The sequence below is a fragment of the Fistularia commersonii genome, chromosome 32, assembly GCF_037954325.1.
Source record: "Fistularia commersonii isolate RoL2024-O1a breed Wild chromosome 32, RoL_Fcom_v1.0, whole genome shotgun sequence".
NCBI classification, from domain to species: domain Eukaryota; kingdom Metazoa; phylum Chordata; class Actinopteri; order Syngnathiformes; family Fistulariidae; genus Fistularia; species Fistularia commersonii.
This window is the reverse complement of record NC_141315.1, coordinates 10648199-10667278: the sequence shown is the minus strand read 5'-3', so window position 1 is coordinate 10667278 and position 19080 is coordinate 10648199. Positions and strand designations below refer to the sequence as shown.

Genomic DNA, 19080 nt, shown 5'->3' with positions numbered 1-19080 from the left:
CTTTCTTGCTTCTGTTTGTTTTCTGCGCCCCGCTGTGCCAATCTCTGAGGCCGAGGGAGTTGGCGACGCAGCGCGGCTTCGACAGGTCGCGGTGGTTTCCCGACTAGCTCGGTGAGGGGAATCAGGGGGCGATCTGATGCGTAATCCCTCCGACGGAAAATAAAAACACAGGTGGCCAAACACTGTGACTCCCCTTGAAGACGCGTCAGGCTAAACTCATTACAGTCCCCCTGCACATCTTGGCGGCAGGCCATCGACATGCTTTTTATTGGCTGCCAAATCACCGCCGGCCGGCGTGTCTCTCCAGCTGTGACTCAAACAGCCCATCGGTACCTGCTCACGGCTGGTTGGCTACTAACTACATCACGCGGCATGCGGACCGGAGCTCGACTCAAAGCGTGCGACTGTTCAGGACGACGTTTTCCACTAATGTGCCAAAGACCGATGAGCTTTGATAAAGCCAGGTACATCTTTTGCTCAAATAATCCCGGCCGGACGCGTCCACGCGATAAACATTGACATTTACCGCAATGTCATCATCAGCCACGCTGCATCTCGACCGCAGCGCCCTTGCAAATGCGCGCCGGCGGGGTCGTCCGGTTCGCCGCCGTCGAATTACCCGCCAGGATTATTACCCGCCATCTCTCAGAGCACTTCTTAAATTTGGGAGATTCGCCTTCAAAGAGAATAATAATTCGGGACAGTCGGCGGGGATGAGAAGCGGGGACAGCGGAAGCTCAGCCCTCTCTGATGTTACCGTCCTTTTAGAGGCTGCCTTTTACTGGATCTATACTGCATGCAGGGAGGTGTGGATCCTCCGCACACAGCAACCTAAAAAGATGGTCCATTTCTTATCGTCCCGTTCCAAGTATCAGCTTCCGCAACTCCGTTCATCAATTTAACATCAGCCTTGAATCAGCGCCGCCGTTAAAACTTGGATGAGAGTCTGTCTGGTGAGGATGTTCGCCAGTCGGCAGAAGGCAGGTATCAACCGCAGGATATCAAGCGGCCAATTTCTTACATGGCCACTTCATTAGGAACATCTGCACTGACAGGAGTGGATAGTTGGTTTTTTTTTTTCAAGCGTTACATCACCCACGACGGAGGAAAGAGCGAGAGCGGCTCAAACTCGAGAGGCAGACCCAGAAACTGTGGGATTTTGGAGGTCATAATTGTACATAAAGTATACTGACAGATGAGTGGACAGGAATCTCCATGGAGCATGATGTTTGCGGATTACATCACGATCCATGGAGGGATTGGACAATCTGGAGAGGCGCAGGTATGCTCTGGAAGGCAGAGGAATGCAGGGGAGCTGATTTGAGTACTTTAGGACTAAAAGTCCAAAGCAACGGAGGGGGCGGAGAAGAGGTGAAGAGACAGATTCGAGCAGATTTGAATGGTTGATGTGTCGGTGTGAAGAACATCAGCTGAGAGGAAAGGAAAAGTGTACAAGTCACTGGTGGCCCCAGACACAGCTGGAAGTCGCAGGGATGAAGATGTCGGGTTTCTCTTTGGGAGTGACGAGGATGGAAAGGATCAGGAATGAGTCCGACAGAGGCCAGAAACCAGACTGAGATGGCGCGGTCGTCTACAGAGAGTGGATTGTGAATATATTAGTAGAAGGATGCCAGGTAGGAGGTCTAGTGGAAGACCAAAGAGAAGATTCCTGGAGGCGGTGAACGAGATGAAGTTAGTTGTCGTGAGAGAAGAGGATCCGGAGAATTGGGTGAGATGGAGGAGGTTGATTGGAAGTGGCGGCAGCTGAAGGGAGCAGCCCAAAGAAAAAGAACAAGATTGTACAATTATCATGTTGTGAGGAGCACAACAACCAAGCTCCATTAAAAAAATATTAGAAAGAACACGTCAGTTTAAAGCGTAGCATGTTGAGGAGCGTTCCCATTGGCTATCTATCTCTTTCAAGGAACACAAAGTCAACAGAGTCACAACCCAGACATGGTACAGGTCTACAAGATCCAAAACCAGAAGCCCCGGGAAGAAGGGAAAAATGATTGTAGTCCCGTCAGCCTCAAACGGTAGACCGATTTATAGTTGGCATACACAAGTCCTACCCGGGAGTCACGAGTTAAAATACCTAATCCGGGGATAAATACTGCATGAAGTTAGTTATTGGTAGCTGTTAGTGGATACCCGTATCGCCGTCACCTACGTGGAAAATAGCCATGACCACATTTCAAGGTGTGTTATCGAAGGAGTTGGAAACAACAGATGAAAGCGAACACTCCTGAATTTTTAAGGAAGGTCATGTCCACTGGAGAAAGAAAGAAAGAAAAAAAAAAGTGGATAAAATCCATGTTCTTATTGCTGTATGTATAAAAGGGGGTCCTCTTCTCTAAGATGAGCGGCGGTGGAAATAATCCTGACTGCGCGGCTCGTCCAGGGAAATTAAAAGTGTCACAAAACCCTCAAATGAATGGATACGACGGTGCTTTTGCCAGTCCTGATCACACAGAGGGTCAAAATTCATTTGTGGGAGAGATTATTTGCGACTCTGAGGAAATACTCCTCTGCCGCTGAAAAGCCGACGGTGACCTGCCGCCATTTCCCGGATTTACTCTGAAAGTCCACAAAGGCGCCACAAATGAAGGTTTTCTCGCGGAAACCGCGGAGCGTTGAGCCCGGCGCTGCTCGGAGACGGAGCGAAACGCCTCCAGGTCCGAGGCTGGAGACGGCAGAAATCCTAATTTACCATCCTGGCTTGCGCTGCTACCTGCACCTCTGTTGGTGTTTCAGCCCTCATGTTGTTTCTCACTGCTTTCTCTGCACATTGATAATCTGCTTTGGCGTTTTGTCGCGCTTCGTTATCCGTGAAGGACTTCGGATCGACATGACAACTTAGCGATGGGCATTTCTCTTTTTTAATCCCCAAATCGACTCAGGTATCTCCTGTGTTTTGACAGAATTTCTTTGTAATTGTACTTTCCTCCACTGCAGTTTTACCTGGGTAAAAAAAAAGCAAAGGTGACGCAGAGACGGTGACGAAAATGTTGGGGAGCTTTAATCCACGCTTGGATTTGCGCTTTTCATGGAATTTATTTAAGGCCTTCAGTGAAGTAGGTCATTATGATTTGTCAGTTTCCTAAAGAATCAAAAGAAGAAGGAGACGCTGACGTCCCCCCCAGTGAAATGTCAGGGAGATACTGCTTGGTGCGCTCCAAGTTGGGCTGCTAAATCGGGCAGACCGGGCCTCCTCTTCCCGGCCAATGACAAGACGAGACCCGGTCCGACGCCAGACATCAATTCCGTCTCTAAGAGGAAGTCTTGGTAATTAGAAAGTGATATTTTTGGCTTGTCTGAACGCAGGAAATGTCCTGGAGATGAATAATTGGTACCATTGAGTGAACAGTGGGACAGGATGAGTCAGGGATCCAAATCTATTAGGGGCCACTAATCAGTGTCGCACTCCGGGCGCTGGAAGCCCGCCAGCCGGCCGGGCTGCCGGCGGAGCTTTTGAGCAGGGTTGCACTGCGGGAAGGACCGTCACGCTGCGCCGGCGTGGACTCTGAATCCCTGTGTTTTCCAGCAACACGCTTCTCGAAGCGGTGGACGTGCTGCTCGGTGCTACTGGGGAGCGACAGGGCCGGCGGGCCGGCGCGGCGGCGCGGCGGCATCGACCCGAGGCCTGGCTACATGCAATTAGGATTGAGAAATGTCGCGGCTGGCTTTTGGTGACGACATTTCACAAAGGCGAACGGTCGTCTTGACGGTCTTGTAAGTAGAAAGCGGGCTATTATATCTCTTGTGTGACTGAATAACAGATTTTGTAAAAATGATGAATATCTCTGTGACTTCAGGTGAGTTTTGAGTTGAAACTCAACTCAACTGGAGAAGCTGGAGAAGAAGTCTAGCAGTCGAGGAGTAAATGGTCCAAATTGTTTTTCTTCATGTAAAAATATCTTTTGTTCATGAACTAGGAAGAAATGACTCTGAGAAAGATTTAGCTGAGTTTCACCACTGAAGGATCAACGGTGCCCAAAACCTGTCGTTTCAGGAAGAAGCTCGTGTGAAATGAGCTTGTTTTACATCTTCTGAACTGTGAATCTGTGCCGTGTTAGCGGGTCACCCCTGTTGTTCCAAAGGCGGCTCATCTGTATTTGCTGCTTGTCGAACAAAAGCAGCGGTGAAACCACAAAACAACGTTAGCATGTTGTTAGCGCTCGGGCTCGCAGCTTTTACCCGAAGCTCAACAGACCGCAGACGCCTCCGAGGATGCGAGGCGTCCTTTACAAGAGCTGTTAAGTTTTCCATTAAAACAGAACCGTACCCTGAAAAATCACGATGCCGTTCCGGGGTCGACTCCAAGACCGCGAGACTCTCTCGTCCTCCATTAATGTCTCCCGGACGAGAAGAGTTCTATTGATTTTGATTCTTGCCAACATAATCAGAGTGTGAGGGCGATGCGAAGGTACCTACAAATGCTACCGCTGGTTTTCCATCTCGACAATAACAGGATAACGCGAACAACGACATTAGCTTGTCGACTCTGCGAAAGGAATCTAAGTGGGTCCTACTAAGATAAGACTTTTTCATTGGGAGAGAGCCTTGTGTGACGGACGCGCCTGTTCCCGGTATGAACTAAGATAAAGATTTCATTGTCTGGATTTTTTTTTTTTACCCTTTTGCATGTAGCTGAGTCACGTGAAACGTAGCTGCTGCAGGTCGTGCGGGGAGACGGGCGAATCTTAGAACGCACAATGACTCCATCTGGCTGTCAGTCTTCCGGTACTTTGGAAATCTCTTTTTGGAGAAGGGGAACTCTTCACTATTAATATATGCAACACAAAACACCGCAACTGGGGCAAGTCTGAGTCTTTGAAATCTGACAAGCATGATTCATTTATAAAATAAATACTGGAACAGAACATCAGCATCTCTGTGGGGGGAGGAAAAAAAAAGAAAAAAAAAAAATCAATGACGGATCTGAAGAGCCGCTGCAGAGGGGAGGAAAAAAAAAATTAAATGTGGTGTAACGGTCGCCTTCAATATTCAGGTGAGGAGGAGGAGGAACTATCGCTCAGGGTCTCCTCAGATGTTAACGGTTCCGAGAGGTAGATCCAAGTGAATGCAGCTCTATTTTTACTTCCGACACTAAGATTTGCTGGTCGGGGCGGCAGCGATTTAACTTTTGTGAAGGTATCAAGGGCTTCAACCTCGTCATCGCCACGGAGCAGCGAAGGGTGATCCGATAGATGAATTTGAAAGGAAACATACTGTTCTGCTCTCTGACACGTTGAGATATTTATCAGAATGAGTTTTCCGCAGCAGGTTTTGTGTGAAATGCTGCAGGGGCGGGGAAGCGTTTTCAATTAAAGGCTGGTGTAAACCTGCTCTTCAAGAACAAGAGATCTGTCACTGAGCAAATAAAACTTGACTGAAACGGTTGGAAGACCATTTCCAGTCACCCATAAAAAACAAATACGCCCAAACTGCTGGTGAATTTTCCCCTCACTGGTTTCACGTCCTTTTAGAAAAACCAACAAATATGTCAGAATTACGAAGCGTTTCAGTGGAAAAAAAGAAAATAAGAATCAAATTATGAGAACCTTGAAAGCCTCATAGTCAGGGGAAAGTTTTTTTCATAATTTTACTTTTACTTTTTCATTTTTAAATTCAAAAAAAATTGAGAAACTTAGAAAAAATGAATCAATGAGAATTTTTATGATAATCAGCCCAGAATAGTCAGACAACATTAAATGGGAATTAAAATCTGCTGTTTACCAAGAATAATTAGATATTTCACGATTTAAAAAACGAAAAAACATCCGAATTTTCATGATAATCAGCCAAGAGGAGTCAGACATTATTAAATGGGAATTAAAATTTTGCTGCTTTTCTCCAGTAACGAGGTGATTCTGTGGAAAATCCCTAGCGTTATCTTCCAAATGTATTTTTCTAACACAACATAAAGAACATACTTCTGCAAGCAATTGTTCATCTTACAGCCGAGTGAGTCGGCGGACGACTGATTTCTTTTAAATAAACCTTTTTTTTTTTAATCTCGTTATCAACAAAACCCACAAGTCAAACGCATAAATCCGCAGTTCAGGCACCGTGTGGAAAAAGGTAATCAACCCGGCTTCTGCATTCTCAACCGAAAAGCGTCCCAGGTTTGTTTCAGCGAAAAATAAGAAAATGAGATTCAAATTAGAGAAACTTGAAATTCTTCTGCTCTTTTTTAAAGAGAGCCACTGCCCTCATATTCAGGGACAGGTTTTTTTTCGAAAATGTCCTTTTTTTGTTTTGAATTCAAGAAATCTCGTTATCAACGAACCCCAAGAGTGGAAGGCGTAAATCTGAAAAGTTCAGGGACCGCGTGGAAAAAGGTAATCTACCCGGCGTCTGGGTTCTCAACCGAATCCCGTTTCTGGGTTGAGGACGTCAGGAAGACGCGTCCAGAACACAATATTCAGACGGTGCGGCGGCCGACCGGAGGCGTGTTACATCAGCGGTCAGGAGTCAAGCGACGAGGGAGCGAGGAGGGGGACGGAGACGGCCGGGCAATTAACAAGACTGATGTGCTGCGAGGAGAAAGACGAGCGGGAGGGAAATCCACTCAGCTGAGGAGGCACTTTCAAAGCGGTTTGTCTGTGTGTGTGTGTGTGTGTGTGTGTGCGTCCATATAAATATTTCAGAATTTCAAAGCTTACAGTTGCCGCCCGATAACAAAATCCCACCACCGTGAGTGCCAACTACTTATACAAATAATACGCAAATCCAGAAATAACCGTGCGCCCTGATATGCTAAATAAAATTCATAAAAAATAAATAAATAAAAAAAAGCACCAAACAAACTCATTCCTTTCTTTCACCTGGCATTTCACAAGTCTTTAATCCGTCGACCCCGGAGAGAAAGTCAATTTAAAGCTGGGCAGCTTGATGTCGGAGCGTGTCCCTGACAAATACACTGCAAACTTTAAATCCTTCACCTGACTTCCAAACTGTATGTTTATGCGTACTTTTAGTCCCGGTGTTTGACTTTACCTCTTTGGTCCCGAGGATAAAGAAGCTGCGTTGGCATTGAGAGAAATAAAGACGGACAAATAACGACAGCCCACAGAGCACGCCGTCATGCGTTAGCGATCGGGCATCAAGTTTCACCTGTCGAATCCAGGAACATTCGAATAAGTGTACTTTAAGCCGCCGATCGGTGGGGTATTTCTGATTCCGACACCACCTAAAAATGAACACGACTTTCAACCCGAGTGAAAGACCTGACAAATTTGCTGTAGCCGATCAAAAATTCAGGGAAGGTATACGACTGTAAAATGCTTGCGTTACAAAAACAGAGGAATAATCGCTGTATTTTTCCACAGGCGGGAGAGGGCAAAACGTCCACGGGAGAACACTTCATGGGCAAAATGAATTAAAATATGGGCATACTTTTATATTTCACCATTTTAATGCGTCCTAAAGCCAGCGCTTGTCCACACCTACGTCCCACCACAGTCAGACTTCATTAATTTACAGCCTTTTCTAACCCTGTTTGTTCTGGCCGTATCCTGGGAGGAATTGCATTAACAGTCAGATTTGAGCCTTGTCTACTTAATGCGGACCGAGATATCCGTTTTATTCTGATCGGTTACTGAAACAGTGCCAGTTTCCCTCCTGCACACACACACACACACACACACACACACACACACACACACACACACACACACACACACACACACACATCCAAAGAATGACGACAAGGCTAATATCACACAGCACTAATGGTCGTCCAAGGTTTATGCTAACACTAGCTGCCAGCCCCATTAGGTGAATGTTAGGAATTGGACGCCAGCCATATTTGCACCATCGTGCCATCCTGATGCTCGGTTACACACACACACACACACACACACACTGCTCACTTGCGGCGTAGTAGGTTCCGATGTCTAAATGTTGCAAATCAAAGCTAACAAGCTGTTCACCGTGGGCTAAACCCATGATGCAGCTAGAATCACAAGCATCAAGGAGAAGAGCGTCACGGACGGGGAGAGGATTGGGCAGAAACCGGCCGTCCAAGCGTAGTTTTTGGCCGTCGGTTTTCGAACTAGAAAATCCAATCCGTTTACAGGAGGTCCTGCACTTACGTCGGAATTTCCCAACCTACGGCGCGGCGTAACGCGATTTGCGCCGTCAATCGGAACAACCGGCGAAAGTGCAACCGGCGAATGTAAACAAAGCCATCTCCCTCGTACGGCAGCGCGTGAAAACATATCGGTCCGCTCGCCAAAGGAGCTCCCGTGGCAAATTCACTGAAACAAACCCCGCACGACGGCGTGACGGAACACGGCTTTCTTCTTAAATCCACAGGAGATGGCGGCGTAACCATGAAGCGGCGTAGGTGCGGGACGCCGTGATCCGAGGACTTCTCCGTCTTTCTTTTCCTTCTTTTACTCGCCGGTTCTCGTCTGAATGTAGCGGGAGTCGGCGCGGCGTGAGGTTTCCGGTATCTTCTGGCCGAGCAGACGCGTCTGGCTGCTTTATATGTGAATAACAAGCAGTAAAGGCCCCTCTGAGTGCCCCCGCCGGGCTACCTCTGTCTCTCCTTGTTATCTCTGATCTCCTCCGTACTGTTCGTGTCCTCCCCCGTCTCCTCTCAGCCCTCGGCCTGTGAGGGCTGACAGCTCAGCGGTCTGTTGTAGGTCGGCCCGGCCGCGGGGCGTGTCGGCGGACGGAGGGGCAAACACATGAGTGCAATCGGGTTAACGGGAGGCCGTGCCCCGGCGGCGGCGCGGATCATGTTCTCACAGCATGGAACGTGTCATCGTGTCTTCTTATTCCCTCGCCCTTGCGGCGTCTCCGGGTCCGACGACAGCCGGTTCCCGAAATCGTCCGGCGAAGAGGATAGAATTCGGCTTCCATGCTAATTTAAATATTCCGAGGGATTGGATGAAAAACGCGGCGAGATGACTCGGCAGCGAGACGGCGGGGCTTAATTGGCAGGTCCCTTTTTTGTTTTTTGTTTACTTCAACAGGACCCGTCTGTCATTACTGAGCCGGCATCTAAACTCTGCCGCCGGAAAGCGACCTGAGCTAAGACTATTTCGGAGCAGATTGCGATTAGCATTAATTTACAAGTTCCCAAAACAAACCTTTGGCTTACCGAATGTAATCATACACACAGGTGTCCTTGGGTCTTCCTTTGAATGATACATGGTGTTTTACAGACCCGGGACTCCCTGTGCTTAAAACACGATCCAGTCTGGATAAAACCAATTTGGATCGCTGACGCTGTCGTTCTTAGGTCAGGTTCTGGTTCCTAAGGTTAAGGTGGGCCCATAAGTGAGATTTAGATCGAACTTCCTGACTGAGTTAGTTCATCTCTATGATACTTCACTTCCTCATCCGCTCTGATCACATCATGTTAAATACAAGTGTGAAAAAGATATTGACTTTTGAGCGTCAGTGAAGGAGGACTATCTCCAGGTCAGGTAAATAAGGAGCGCCCTGAGAGGTGACGGACCTTCCAGACGTCCGTCGAAGCCTTGACCGTTAAACTCGGTAGGAACGGGCAAAAATGCCATTCGCGTCTTTGGCAGCGGGATCGCAAACGTTCTTGCGAACGCAGATACCGACGCCTCTGCCGCACAGCTCCGGCGCAGCGGTGAAAACTCCCGCCGACGGACCGGGAGCGTAATACATGGCATCGGCAATGCACGGTCTTGCATCACACTGTCTACCATCCATTTTGACATAATTGGCCCTGGAAAGCACGGACGGTAACAAGCAAACAATTTTGCCTTCGCCGCTACGGAGCAGTCGGCAGCCATCAGCACCGCTGTCAGTCAAAGCTGTGGCGGGCGAGCCCGTAATTGTAGGGCTTTAGTACGGACCCGGTCCCGATGATGACGATGATGTTGATGAACACGCTTTCTGGTGGAAGGCTGGTGGTGATTGTTGCGCTGCTTGACGTGAGAAAGCCGTGATGTGCGGTGATACAGTGGCCTCCGCATGAAGGAAGCTTCCAAGGGGAGATACGCTTATATGAATATACATTATGTCAAGAGTGTCCGCATGCTTTGTTTGTCGTGTATTGTGAGTCGGTGGACGCCGTTGTCGGTTTCCCGTGCGGTGACTTGGAATGTGAAAAGACAGAAACCGTCCCCAGACGTGTAAGGAGGGTACGATGAAGGAGGCGGAATGGTTTAAAGATGCGATGCTCGGAGCCTTTTATCCTGTAGTGTATTGTTTCACGGGAGGTTTCTTAGCAACAGGAAGGGAATCCTGGCTGCGGTTTGTTTGTTTGTCTTTATTGTGACAAACACTAAACAGCTTCCCGGCTCACGAACACCGTCAGAGACGACGTTCTTGCTGTTATAATTGGTCAGACCCAATTATAACCTTGGGGAAAAACATTTTGACCTGACTAGAAAAAAAGATAAAGGACGCCCAGAAGACCAAAAGAAACGTCAACCAACTTGCGGCGTGTTGTTAAAGCTGAAGGTCGATGAGTAAACCAAAAATTGGCCTGTTTATGATCTCAACTCATTTGAAGACGGAAGTGGGACAGATGTTTTCTCTGGTGGTTCGTCCATAGATGGACATGGAACAGACTTTTTAAGTTCTTGCACGGTGCATCAAGGTGCACACTGCCACCCTCTGGAGTGCATGGTCCATCACGCAAAGTCAAAAAAAGATGTTCCTGGACAAAAGAACATGAAGTTGGTTTTTTTTTTGCATTGCATCAAAGGGAGATTTTTACATCTACGCCGCATCTTTGCCCGTCCGAGGGTCAGCGCCGGTCCATCATATGGCCCCGTGATTCAGATTAAATTTGGGGTTTATTCCAGCACGCTAGGTTTCTTTAACTTCTCAGAATGTGATATAACCAAGCAAACCATTTAGGTATCACTGCCATCATAGGAATCACGCGCTGGGAGCAGACACTTTGGCAAAAAAGTTCATTATTAGTTGGAGGATCAACTTAGCTGAAGTGATTCTGGATTCGTTTTTTTCAATTGAAATTTCAAAGAGACCCCGACATCTCGCCCCTTTTTGATTATGGATAGACATTCACATGCAAAAAAAAAAAAAAAGTGAATTTTTGCGATGAACCGCAAAATTAACGGCCGCTTTCATTTCAGCGCAGGCCGCGTGGTTTTGAACCGGCTGTCAATCTCGCCGCAGGTGCCACCATGTCAGCCGGCGATCTGACAGTTTCGAAATTACACAGCAGATTGTTGGCGAAAGCACATGGTGGTAAACTAGGGCAGCCATAAAAATGCGGCGCCTCACATAACAAACACGAGACGATAATGCAGTTGTTTCAGACACTCCATCTCGGATTTGCTTTCTGATCTTGAAGGAATTTGTCAGACAGCCCTGATTCGCTGGTAAACGTCAGATCAAAGGAATAGTGTGTGTGTGTGTGTGTGTGTGGGGGAGCAATGACTCAGATTAAAACTTCATCTAGAGCTTTTTCCTTTGCCTTCCCCTCTCCAGGCCAGCACAACTTCATCCCGACGTATTCAAGAAAGCGTACGGCCCCTGCAGTCTGGAGATGTACAAATTGATATCATGCCATCATCAAAGTGAATTCTGAAACCCCGCTTTCTGCATCGCTCAACCCTCCAGAAAGGAGCAAACGGGGAGAAAAAAAAAAAAAAAAGTATCATATATATATATATATATATAAACACACACACACACACACACACACACACACACACACACACACACACACACACACACACACAAAATGTTTGCTTCAAAAAGCTTGAAAATTGATTGCGACTCTGCTCTTCTGGGATTTGGGGTAGGAACTCAACACACCTTGGAAAAAAAAGAAAAACATTCTTCTCGAGGATGAAGCCCAGGAGAAATGAAACAGCCTTAGCAGACGTGTTTTTCACCCTGCATGCTGAAGGCTGTAGGGAACGGACGCTAACAATTTCAGTTCCTGGTTCCCCTTCAGCCATATTGCCAAATCTACCTGCCACAAATCATCTGGCGGAAAGTGGACGCCTGAATGAGCCATGTTTACAGGTAGAAGCTAAGAGAAGTCCCCGGGAGGGAGACGGGAAAATGAAACGGGGACGTCACAAGACACGTGACAAACCACGGGCGATCGTCCATCTTGGCTCGGCCAATCGGCAGCATCGAAATGTCAACGGTAGCGGATCCAAGAAATGGCAGTAGGTTAGGACGGATCCTGTTATCGCACTAATTCAATCGGACTGGAGAGGAACCCTTCTCTGGGAGGAACAGGAAAGGAGGGCACTGAGGGCTTCCTCGACGGACCGACCTCTGACCCCGTTAGCTCACAGATCGCGGGCGCCCAAACGGTCGATGAGGTTCGACCCCTGGGTTGCAAAGGTAGCGCAAGAAGATGTGGCGCCGTTCAAAAACATTATTTAGATGTCAGTGTATCGTCTATTCGACCGATTGTCGTACAAGGAGACCTCTTCTCGCACACACGGTCAAACCCGCAAACTACCGCAAAAACTACAGCAAGCCGAGTGACCTAGTTGGCCTTCCAATTTAAATCTACCAAAGAGGAGATGTGAAAATGAGTAGAGGAGTCGGACCAAGTAGGAAACCAGAAACTTAGCGCTTTCATGCAGCATGGAGGGACTTCTAATGATCATGTCATTCTCAGAGTGCCTTTGCCTGATCACCAATCTACTGCTGCTGCTCCAAAGGAGGGAAACATGGTGAGGCGCTTTCCATCTGTTTGTTACAACCACGCCATTGACTTTGGTCCAAAAAGCGAGCACAGAAAGACAAAGGTGAGGGAGTCGGCCTTTTCCCACGTGGAGATGATTAAGTTCAAATCCCATCCCACCATGACTGATGATCACTGGGAAGCCTGCTTGATGCTGGTTACCAGCAAGCCATCTGAGTAAACTAGTGACCATAAATATAGTGAATTGTACTGCGCCGCAAGGACGGGTGGAGCGATGCAAGGTGCGCCGACAAAATATAAAGTATTCCCAGTATATACCGTTTACAAATAGACATTTAGCATCTCTTCATATAGGTACATCATTTTAAATGAAATTGAAGCTGAAAATCTGAACCAGACATTGTGCTTGACAATGGTCAAAATAAAGTTGTTGATGATAACTGATAAATATCTTGAAGCTTTAACGTTAAATGAAATGTCCAACAGGTGATGGCGATATTGAAAGTTATAACCAGTGTATTTAGAAGCACCTATTATCATTAAAATATATACAAAGTCATGGATGCCCCACTCATCCTGCAATATCCTGCCTCAACAATTAGGAGGACTTTTGCTAGCCTTTTACAGTGCTTTCAAAAAAAATACAGTCACATTAAAACACTACATTCAACCTGCTTTTGTCGCTGACAGCCGTCCTTCGCTTGCCGTAACATCAGCCGATACGCTAATTATCAACACTCTAGATTCCCCGATGTATACCTGTAGAGTAAACTTTATCGTCGGACAGATATTTTCAGGGCCTCAGTGACTCTTGGCGATGACGCTGCGAATCGCAAACGCATTCACAATCGACCCTCAAAAAATGAAAAAAAAATAAAAACAGCTGACCTGGACACAGCATCCATTACTCTCTCCGAAACCAGCTGATCTGCGGTGGGACGAAAGTGATGTTGCATTTGAGATTTCTACTTGGCGACAGTGAAATGAATGATCTACTCCACTTTTGAAATATTTGAAAAATGTGTTTTGTTTTTGTCGTATTTTGATTGTTTAAGGAGTCATTCCTTCCACACCGGTAGCGCCTGAAAAACCAAAAACTATCTTTGTCCTCAAATCTTTTGTGTCTGCTGAGTCAGGCGACTGTCACCACAACTCAAAAATCCACCTCAAACCTTATCGATCATCATAATCTAACATCATCTCTCATCTTTAACCTTTTTCTATTGTAAGACTAAGTTTTACAAATTGGGCATTGACATAAATCTCCAGCTCCTGTTCTTTCTGGTGCTGAGCTGCACTTGAACACTGACTCTGAACCCAAAAGCGCTGCTTTCAAGTTTTCCACCATTTCTGCAATGGAGCTTCTTCCACTCAGGTGCTCAGTCAGATATGGAAAAATATTTAAAATTCAATATTTTAACGCTAATATGTTGCCGGAACCAGAAGCTGCGCTCCTTCGTTCGACTGATCCCACGTCGTGTTTTCCATAAACTGAATATTCTGTGGGTGTTGGAAGATCAGTTTTGCTAAAAAAAAGCCGGTCCTGGTGGGCAACTTTTTTTTTTTCAAAGCACCGGAGGGTAAAGAGTTAACTTCGTAAGAGTACATTTCCATTTGCCATTTAAATCTCAACCAACTGCGGCGAGTCCGGCGATCATGTCCAGCACATGTGATTAACAGCGTGTGCCTTCCCCTCCGGAGGGACGGCGGGCGGACGTGGCTTTTTAACACCAGGTTTCCGATAAGGGGATCAAACATCTTTTCCGTATGAAGGTCAGTCCGGGTTAGCTGGCAGCCGCCTGGTCCGGCATGAGAAAACTGTTTCCCCCACTCCTCTCGCTGCCTCTTTTTTCCCCCTCTGGTTCTCTTGAGAGGGTGGAGGGGGCTCGGCGAAGATGCCAGATTATCTTGGTGCATGCAGCTTTGCGAGTCTCTGGATCACCACGGCGACACCCCCCCCCCCATCAAAAAGAGGAAAAAAAAAAAAAAAAATGCACGAATGAAGGAATGAGAGTCAACGAAGCGTACCTGGCTTTTGGGTCCTGAGCAGGTTGGTGTCCCCCCTCTGGACGAGACTCTACATGGCACTGGTGTGTTTGTGAATGCACATGTGTGAGTATGAGGCGAGCGCAGACGCTGCACGGTGCAGAGGAGAAAATTGGAGGCAGTGTGTGCTAAGACACAGCATGTGCATCTCCCTCCCTCCTTCCCTTCTTCCCTCTCCCTCCCTCCCTCTCTCTCTCTCTCTCTCTGTGAGTATAATCCTCTCCACAGTCTATGGGGACGAGCTGCAAATGAACCAGTTCTATCTCTCCCGCTCTGTATCTCGGCTCTGCACATGAGCCCCGAGCAGAATTACCCCCGTGCCTCCACCTTGCAGTAGATAAGCCAGAATTGCAGAGAGCAGTCTTGCCCTTAATGACTGCTGCGACTCTAACGCCCCCCCCCCCTCTCTCTCTTCCGTCGAGGTCTTTACGGGGCGCTTGTTTGTGTCGCAGTGACTCTCCTCTCTATGCGATTAGAGCATCGCTCTATTGCAACACACATGTTCATTGTTTATACAAGCACTTAAGGCGCGATAATGCCTCGCCGTCGGGAGCTTCGTTTGAGGTTGCGCGTCGTCGTAGCTTGGCTGAAAATGCAAATGTTGCCTGTGACTCAGACTATCCTTCATCCCATCTGGAAATGTCTGGCAGCACATCCGAACTGGCTGCGAGCTGCATGTGCGAAGAGGCTGTGGGCGTTTCGATACCTCAAAGGCCAGACCAAGATTCTTACTTCTGTTACCTTATCCACGTTTGATGCCGTCGCTTTTTGTCTGCAACTTTCCAAGAATGCTAAATGACTCCACATGCCTATACTGTCACCTACAGTAGGTAGAGGGAAAGTCAATGCTCTGGACGTTCTCCAGATTATTATGGCGCCTAGCAGGAGCTTAATTAAGAGTCCAAAGTTCCGTATTTCTACATAAGAGCCGGTGTTTGCACTGTCCATTAGAACCCCGAAGCCAGACTTAAGCAAATGTTTGTTTATGGAAGATTATCAACAGTTGGGTGTCTGAAGTTGCCATTTTTGCAGTGTTCTGCATCTGTTCCACTTGAATGGGGAGAAAAGACAACTTCATTAGGTTGCTTCTGTCCTACGTATATTATGTTTCAGGACTTCAGCCCGCTTTTATGATTTACAACGCCCCTTTTTCAAGACGACCTTTAATTTCGTCGTAGGAGCAAATTAACCGCAAGCCAGAAACGGTTTAAGGTGATTCGCACAGACAAATACTGAAGGCGACCCGCTGGCTCGCATTCCAAAAAATGCGGTTGAAATACTTTTTAGAGTATAAGGGAAAAATATGTGCAACGTGGGACAAATCAAAAATCTCAAGCGCTGTCCTTCATGCAGTTGAGCTGTAGTGTTGGGTCGGGGAACTAAAGTTGATTTTGACATCAACGACAAAAAAATGTGATTTAAATGGTTTTACAAAGATGTCACCAGTTTGTTCCTCTATGAGGGAAAAAAACAGACAAACAAAAAAAAAAAAAAAAACAGAAATAAATGGTTTGACACGACTGGGTTCGTCTGTTTTCACCGTCTCCAAAAGGTCTGGCGGTATGATGATGTGAATCACTGAATCTCTAGGGTATGAGCAGTTGCAAAGAGCTAAGTGTTGTGCTTCCGTTACCTCATGATGCCTTGGCTCCACCACCATTGCACTCTGAGTTCCCTGGGCTGCGCTAGCAGCAACGTACAGGTTGTACCATTCCCCCATTTCAACATCATTACAAACCTAAGTCACAGTTAATGCCCTAAAAGCATCCGGAACGGTTCCAATGTAGAGGAGCTGCAGCTTCACCCTCAGGTGTTGTAAAAGTCCTCTCTACTGTACTTTTTTGGGGATGTAGACTGGGAGCCCATTACGGCAGCTGTTTTGTGTTGGCGAGGCGTTCTCCGTGACAAATGACTTCTGCGTGCTGAGATATTGTTTCTTTTCTCTCCCGTGTCGTTCTGTGAGAGTTTACGGCTCCGGTTGGCTCTTTTGTTGTTCACTTACTTATTAAAATTAAGTCGGTTAAAACTTCATGCCAAATGACCCTCAGCTCCTCCGGAGAAAAAAAGAACAAACTACACTAGGACAAATGCAGCGAGCACCCTCTGAAAAGAACGGTATTCAGAAGGGTTTTTTTTGAAGGTAAAAAGAGCTGAGAAGCATTTATAATTATGAAAAACAAACAGCCAGCGGCGTTTTCCCCTCTGACTCAGGCTTGAAGCAGCACAGTGACAGCCGATAAAGAAAACGCTCTTTTTCCAGTTTACATCGTGCGATAACATCAATCGGCTCGCCAGGAGACAAATGGTAATAAATGCCAAGCTAATTCCCGTAATAATGTTGACGCACAACAAATTAAATTATGTTCCTTACGGTGTCGCCATTAATGAGTTGGTGGCGTCTGAACCCTTAGATTGAATTTACTGTAAACGGCTTCAGCTGGACAACAGTGGTTCAACATCCAACGGCCACCGGTCTGGAAGACCAGCCCGCCGGCTCTCAGTAAATCATCCCAATCTCAATCTGGACTGTCTTTTAAGCCAACACTTCAGGAAAAGCTGTACAAGAATGAGAGTACGACAACTATGCATGTCTGTGGAGGTTCTCAGTCATCCAGGTGAATTCTTGTCAATATCTTCTTTTCTTGGCAGCTGGACGTTCTTGGCATTTCTTGATTGGACTCCAAGAAATTCAAGTCCAGTTGCCAAGAACAAGAAGACAAGAAGAGCTGTGCACTTTGATGATTAAATATTAACACAAACAGTAAGCGTGCAATGCAGGGCAAGACTAAAAAGACACTTTGGAAACCGATACTTCCACTGGAAATTGTCTGACTGATTGTCTACGTCTGTTTTAGCAGCTTCTTTACAAACTTCTCAAGGTCGCCAATAAAACCTGCGTATGAGCTTGAATGTGATAATTGTGAATACAGAGAGCTGATATTATTGTCTTCTAAAGTCAGGTGGAAGTGAAGAAATCGAATCCAGATCTGCAGCTAAAACCCAGCTCGGAATTGAGGTGCGGATTTACGGCCCCGTACACCGAGGACGGTAAAAGCACGGCGGCTTTTGAAGACAAAACATACAGAAGTAAATGCGCACTGGGATAACGGGTACAACTGACTAAACATTTGTTCTGAACAGCCGGGACAAACGCAAGTCAGGGAAACATCTAAAAATTTGTGAAACACATGTCAGTAAACCTGATTACAAGGGAGAGAGCAGCTAGCCTCTTGATGTCCTTGATTTATTCCTTCAAATAAGCCAGGATGTTGCTTGTTTCGTTGCCAGGGAGGGATGTTATGCCATGTGGAATTAGCTTGATCTCCTCACCACTCCTGCTCCGGATATACAGTACGCTGCCTATTCATGTCACTCACTTCCACTGCAATTCAGTGCTTTGAGAGCAATCAGCTGCACGCCGAACAAATTGGCCCTGATGTTAAGACGTTTATTCCTGCCGAGTCTTTTAAATGTCCGCCTGTGACAGCAACATCCATCTGCGGCTCTGTAGCGTATCTGCACATGTTTGCACCCATTTCCTCTTCCTGCATGCCCACTCAAACGTTCCCATTCCTAAATTAGCGTGTTTTTGCCCGCCCACGCGCTCGGCCTCGCCGCGAGTACCCGCGACGCTCCAGCGACCCCCCCAACACGTCAGAAACCTCTTGCCTCTACCCCAACGGCCGCGGGCCGGGAAAGAACGCCAACCCCGGCGCATTATGAGCGTGTCAAATTGGCAGAATGTATTAGCGTCACGGCGATCGCCGTCACAATTACCCTCACGAGTCAATTATCAAGATAGATTGCTCAGTCGGATAATGGCCCGCGACGGCTCTCGCGCCCATTTTCTGCTTACCGGACGGAGAGGGATGAGGACAGACCGGGCGAAGTAAAGCGAACGATGTAGTGATAGGGAAAGAAAATGCTACTTTCAGCACGGCCAAAATCAGATTGGGCAGACGGAGATAGAGTGAGGAAGGGCGCCCGTTTCATTTGACTTTGGATGCAGGCTGGGCCCGGGTGGCAGAAATATGGAGGGAGAGCCACACTTGTCAACCCGATGAAATCATTCGGCAAAAGCTGCTGAGGAAGGCGAGCCCAGATCAGATCTTGCTCTGTGTGTGTGTGTGTGTGTGTGTGTGTGTGTGTGTGTGTACTCGCAGCTAGAAGAAGGGAGAGAAAACAACCACTGGAGACACTGAGGGAGACGAGCAACACACAAGCAGAGGAAGTACGACTGGAAAAACTGCCTGCTGATCGCACTCCTCTGACTCATGGTGTGTTGTTTTTTTTTTCTCCCTCACAAACTCACTGTTTGCAGACTCGAATCTCCCCTTTTCAATCTGCTTTCTCTTCGACACAAACAACATTCGGAGACTCAGCGATTCCTGTCAGAG

The 19080-nt window shown here is 47.1% G+C and overlaps 1 protein-coding gene across 7 annotated transcripts in view; it reads right to left on the bottom strand.

Annotated features, from left to right (window-relative positions):
• Positions 1-19080, bottom strand: part of srcin1b (SRC kinase signaling inhibitor 1b) — a 71186-nt gene that overhangs the window by 40611 nt on the left and 11495 nt on the right. The window contains exon 1 of one of the 7 annotated variants that reach the window (XM_086139690.1): positions 14666-14862. The exons of the other annotated variants lie outside the window; for them this stretch is intronic. The gene's annotated coding sequence lies outside the window, so the exon portion shown is untranslated. Of the gene's footprint in view, positions 1-14665; positions 14863-19080 lie in introns of those variants that run through there. 7 annotated transcript variants of the gene reach the window in all.